This window comes from Meleagris gallopavo, chromosome 2 (genome assembly GCF_000146605.3).
Source record: "Meleagris gallopavo isolate NT-WF06-2002-E0010 breed Aviagen turkey brand Nicholas breeding stock chromosome 2, Turkey_5.1, whole genome shotgun sequence".
Taxonomy (NCBI): domain Eukaryota; kingdom Metazoa; phylum Chordata; class Aves; order Galliformes; family Phasianidae; genus Meleagris; species Meleagris gallopavo.
In genome coordinates, this window is record NC_015012.2 from 63,493,745 (window position 1) to 63,499,602 (window position 5,858).

General features: G+C 41.4%; 1 long non-coding RNA gene across 1 annotated transcript; it reads left to right on the top strand.

The window, feature by feature from the left end:
* Positions 1-6: 6 nt before the first annotated feature.
* Positions 7-5,541, top strand: LOC109366158. The gene is made up of 3 exons (XR_002112279.1): positions 7-1,487; positions 2,359-2,439; positions 2,581-5,541. It is a non-coding gene; the product is annotated as an uncharacterized LOC109366158 (long non-coding RNA).
* Positions 5,542-5,858: the final 317 nt, after the last annotated feature.

Sequence of the window (5,858 nt, forward strand, 5' to 3'; positions counted from 1 at the left end):
GCGGCTCCGGGCTGACATCCGGCTGCGGCGGCGCTCCGAGCTGCTTTGCTGCCCGCTCTGAAACGAGTGCTGTGCGTGCGCGATGGAACTTGGCCGCTTTTAGCAATTTAGATGGAAGAGATGTAAGGGGCGAAGAGAAAAGGCGGCTGGCGTTCCGCCGCCGTGCCTCGCTCCGGTGTTCGCCGTGCGTTAGGAGCGCGGCCGTGCCTCCTCTTTGTATGCTGCTGTGGGGCTGCAGGTGAAGCCCCGCGTTTCCAACGCCGAGCCCGTTCCTTTGTTTGCGGCCGTGAGGGCTGAAGCGGGCTGCCGCGAACTGCGAGCCGCTGTCCGCTCGCACCTATCGATGGGGCTGACGGATGTGCAAATGAAACCGCGCGGCACGCCGTGCCCGTCGCTCAGCGCCGGCAGAAGTGGATCCTCCAACACCGCCGGTTTGTCGGTGCCATCATTAACCGATTCCATATGAGCGCATTCCTTTTTCCTTGGCGTGCAGATGCCGGGTACTGCCTGAAGTTGGAACGTGCGCCTCCGAGTGCTTCGGGGCCGATCTGCGATGCTCTTATCTGCAGAACTGCGTTGAAAATGCCTAATTCTGCTCTGTTGTCCTCAATCTGAATGTGCAGCTGATGGGGCCGTGGTAGTTTTGCTTAAGCACGTTGAGCTATGTTGTGTCCCAACATCCCCGATCGCACACCGGTAGTATTTAATCATCTCAGATTCTGGATGTTTTCATTGTAAAGCCTGTGAGAATCACCGGTTGGTTTAAATTAGTTGCCTTTCTGGTACCATCAGGGCAGTAAGCACACAAGCACTTTGCTGAATAAAGTTTCTATTTGCTTACATTGTAGAGAAGATTAATTTTCAGCTAGCAATTGGATACGACATCTCATTTTTGAATATGAAATGCTGACCTGATTATGCTTTAATTACAGAAAAAGTAAGTGTAGAAGGATATAGAAGGATAAGATATGTGGCTCCTCTTAAAACCTAGCTTTGTTGAAAAAGCTGAATTGCCACTTGTTATTTCTGTCTAGATGCTGTGTTAAGCCTTAGTGATTGCTAACTGGATGTTTTGGATTCAAGAAGGGATCGATCAGTATCAAATGAAGAGTGATAAGTGATACGGTTTATGAGAACAAGTCTCCCTGATTACTGTATGCTGCAAGTGTGTTCTATTTTAATCACCTTCTCAAAACCATACTATGTTTTGGGCTGGAAGAGGATGCTGCTGGTTCTGAATGAAGGCAACCTGCAGTGGTGGGTGGAAGATCTGGGATATCTGGCTGTTCTTCCATTTCACTCTTTCCACCTCTGTTTTTCCCTGTGGTCGCTTTGCCTCTCTTAGTCTGATTTCTCCAAAGAGAGATGGAAATGCCCCACTTTCTGCAGCATTCTTGCTTTTGGAACGAGCCGTTTGACACCTGGTGCTGACTGCTTGTGGCGGTGAATGCTACACCAAGTGCTACCAAGCCTTCCTTGTTTCCCAGGTGAAAGAGAGAAGTATTCTAAAATAGTTCCTTCAGCAGTAGAAATAGGGCTTCTTTCTCTCTTTTAAATCACATGCATGTTTGTAAGCTCTGATGTTTTGTTGTTTTTTTTTTTTTCCTTGTTTAAAACATTCATAGTCTTGTGCTTTTGGGGGATCATGCAATGTCTAATAAGGTCTTAACACATACTGCGGCTTTTCCCTCAGTCAGGACATCTAGATTTCACAAAGTCAGTGTCTTCTTAAGCAGTTATCTTTGAAATTTCCTACCCTTCTGTCAGAGCTGTTTGAATTCAGCCAGCCTTTTTCCGAGCTATTTGGAAACACATGGGGGACCCCCAGCCTTCCCCAATGCGTTCTGCATAAAACTAATTTCCTTAAAAAGCTGGGCTAAGGTGTACTGAATCTTACCTCAGTATTTCACGGTTTTTCTTCACGTTAGTTCTTCATTCTTTACAGTAGGTAACAAAATCTGTTTCTGTATGTTTTAACGCTTTGTCCTACTTCTTTCCCCTTTCCAAGCATTTTCCTAGCTTTTTTTTCCACCCTGGCTGTGCTTTATCTCATACCCTGTGTTTTCTGCTGGCTTTTTTTTTTTCCCCCACAGAAGATGCTGCATATAATCCTGCTTGTTCTAGTTTTTCTATAATTTTTTTTAGCACTCTTAAACTGCTGTCAGCCCACTTGCACATACAAGTCACTTCTCATCCACCAAGATTCGTAAGTCTGCAGTTTAGAGGAAAAAAGAACCAACAGCATTCCAGATACTTATCAGACAGAGGACTGAACTAGAATATGAGGCTCCATTGTCTAAGGGAAATACAATTTGAAAGAAAACAATTTTTTTTTTTTTCTCTTCCCATGCTCTTTAGCTGCTGTAAAGAGGTATCGTGATGGACATCTTATCAGGTTCATGTTGCTGGCTTCTGTTTTGAGCTTCCTCTAACCTGCTGGTATGTCTGAGGCATCTTAATGAACTCTAATTTTACTGCTAGGAGGGTAGGGCGTCTTTTATTACTCATGCTTTGCTTTTTCTGTCACCTTGGAGTCTCTGACTGCTGCAAGGGTGGTAATACTTCTTTTCCACTTCTCAGTTTTCTGGACTATGTCCCGGATTCTCAAAGATACCAAGGCGCCAGATTGCAATAGGAGTTGTGTGTTCCAGTACATCTGTGAATCAGCCTCTAAAGTTTTTGGGGAGGAATCCTGAGGTCATCTGACACAGATTACAAGCTCTACATTTCGTATTTACGAGACTTGGTTTCAAAGAAAAAAAAGATGCAGGATAGGACTGGAGAAAGGAATGGCTTGGACTGTTGTGATTATTTCAAACGTCTTTGCAAACAATTTTTTTTTTGCTTTGAGGAGCCTTTTCTGTGGAGGTTGGAAGCATGCTGTGTAACCTCTTCATGCTACTCAAGTGCTTCCACTGCGCTGTGACCCACATCTTGTAACACCAGCTGAACAATGAACATCTTGGAGAGGCAACAAGATATTAATTATAGACTTGCAGGAAAATAAACTAATTAGCATCATTAGAAACTCTCGTATCTTTGGTATTGGATTCCTTAATCCCCTGAAATGATTTTAAATCAGTTAAAATGCAAAATATCATCGAAAGTGTGCACATTTCTAAAAATGTGTTTATTAATGTAGGTGCTTGGGGGTGGAAGCTGAATTAAATGTTAGCTTGCTTAGGATATTGTCTCTTTCTGGTAATTTTTTATACCAGATAACTGGTATAAAATAGCAGTAAAAGTTACATATTTAACAAAATACTTAATAGCAGAAATAATGGATGGTTTTCAATGAGTTTATATCTGACCATTGATTGACTTTTTAGTTAAAAGCAGTGGCTGTGACATGAATTTTAGTCTTCAGACAACGAACTCCACAAAGGAGTAGATTATTATGAATGCCACAACTATCTGGCATTTAAAGCTTATTAGGAAACAAGAATCTGTTCTAAACCCAGGTGGTTTTTCAGCATCTAATAAAAGGCATTAAATGCTGTTGATGCGTTTCTTACAGTTGTGATATTTTTAGTGTCTTTTTTTTTTCTTCCCTTTTTTTCCTGCTGTGTGGCAAGCTGCATTCATTTACTGGGAGTATTAATAAAATCTCTGTTTTCTCTCTGGCTCTTGTTTTCCTGAATGTGGAGACCCTCAGTATACTTGAGGGTCTCCAAATTTAGTAGAGATTAGTCAATATAATATAAAGTTACTGAAGGGTAGCTTCCAAGAAATATTCTGTAAGTGATCTCTTAAAATCTGAAAATTCTTGGGAGCTCTTAAAGAAAAAACATTGCCCACATGATTTTCAGCACTTACAGCTGCAAGGTCCTGCAGCTAGAAGTACATGATGGCAGCAGACTCAGCAGACTGGTGGCATGCTTGGCAACACTAACTGGTATTGGTGACAGAGACAGTTGTGCCTCACTGGTCTGGTAGGGGTTTTGTTTGTACTAATGATATAGCTGATGTTCTAGTTTGATTTTAACGTCGTCCTTTCTTGTATTTTGGAGCTGTATGTGAAAGTTTTTCATACCTGGCTCTTAAATAAGGAAACTGTGAGGCAACGGGTAAAGTATTGTCGTGGGTCACAGCCTCTTAGAGGAAATAACAGAAATAAATATTAAGGTGGTTTTGCCTTAAATTGTGAGGTGTTTAATATTAATGATCTCTGGAAGTTGATTTATAAAGCCACACACTCAAAGTTGTTTAATCACATTCAGAAATACTGGAAAGGTCATTGGAGAAGTCTCATTAAGCTGTGTGGAAGGACAGCAAGATGACAGGTAAAACTAAGCGTCAGTATATGCAGGACTGTTTTATGGAGGCAGAAACCATTTATATCTCTTGAAAGATACTAAGTTAACAGTATTAATATAACAAGCATATTTCATCATCATTGCAGATTGCTGAGGTATCCAAGTACGCAATTTATAGCTGTAATCAGAAGTGGAGAAAAAGTATCAAGAAGGAAGTGTCATTCTATATGAATTCTGTAATTCATTTTTGCTATTCAAAGTATGTAATTAACCATCAACTGGTTTTGGGGAAAAAAAAAAACCAACAACCCGTAGAATTGTAGAGAGTTTGGTACAAAAGATAGGACAGAATTTTTAGGGTGACTGAAAAAATTGGAAGTATTTACTGCAGGAAACGAAGAGCTGATCAAACAAATGGGGACTAGAAAGTTTTAAAGTAGACATGAATTTGTGCTGTTCAGCAGCTGATGAGAAAGGGGAAAAAAAGCTGCGTTCAGAAAATGATAATTTATTGAATTTGTACCTTTTTACAAGGACAAGGGAACTGAGAACTTTCCCCTGCTTCCACTCAATGTACCTGTATTTGTCTTTGAGTATGTATCTATCATCCACTGTTAGACTGTTTCTCTTGAATACACATAGCCAGCTTAACAGCCTTGCTTTATTTGCTTCAAACCAATGGTTTGAACTTTACTCTTTCCCATCAGAGATGACTGCTCAAATAAATTAATATTCATTGGAGTGAGCTATTCTCAGTCTTCTGCATCTGAAGTGAATTTTGTAATTTCTGGGCATTGGAGTCATTGCCTGACAGTTTGGTGTAATGAATTGTTTCATACAAAATGAAACAGAACAAATCAGTGGGACAATGAGAGAAACTCTTAAAACAATATGTTGGCTATGGCTCTGACTTGTAGCCTGGGGTTCACTGCTTCGAAAGCAACCATGGATGAAAACTGATGTTTGAAGAGAAAATTTCCTAGGTCAATTTAGCATGCCCAAAGAACGTCGGAGGTGTAAAGTAGAGGAGCATGGGGGTCCTTTTGTGAGGGTAATTCTTCTTTCAAGTTATTTCTTTTATTTAGTACCAGAACATCTGAAATAGATGTGTTATTGAAAACTGAAAGTTTGGTTGATGCTGAAGTACTTTTCTAATGGTTGCTTGTCTTAAATAATGCGTTACAGCCCATTGTGCAGCAGCACCTATTTGCCATGGAACCATGGAATGGCCCCGGTTGGAAGGGACCTCAAGGATCATGAATCTCCAACCCCCCCACCACAGGCAGGGCCACCAATTTCCCCATTTAATACTAGACCAGGCTGCCCAGGGCCCCATCCAACCTGGCCTTGAACACCTCCAGGGATGGGGCATCCACAACCTCTCTGGGCAGCCTGCTCCAGCACCTCATCACTCTCTCTGTAAAGAACTTCCTCCAATATCTAACCTAAATCTTCCCTCCTTCAACTTAGAACCACTTCCTTTGTCTTATTATTATCTACCCTTAGAAAGAGTTGACTCCCCTTCTGTTTATAGGCTGCCTTTAGGTACTGAAAGGCTGCAATGAGATCAGCCATCTCCAAAGTAATGACCATGAACTAGCT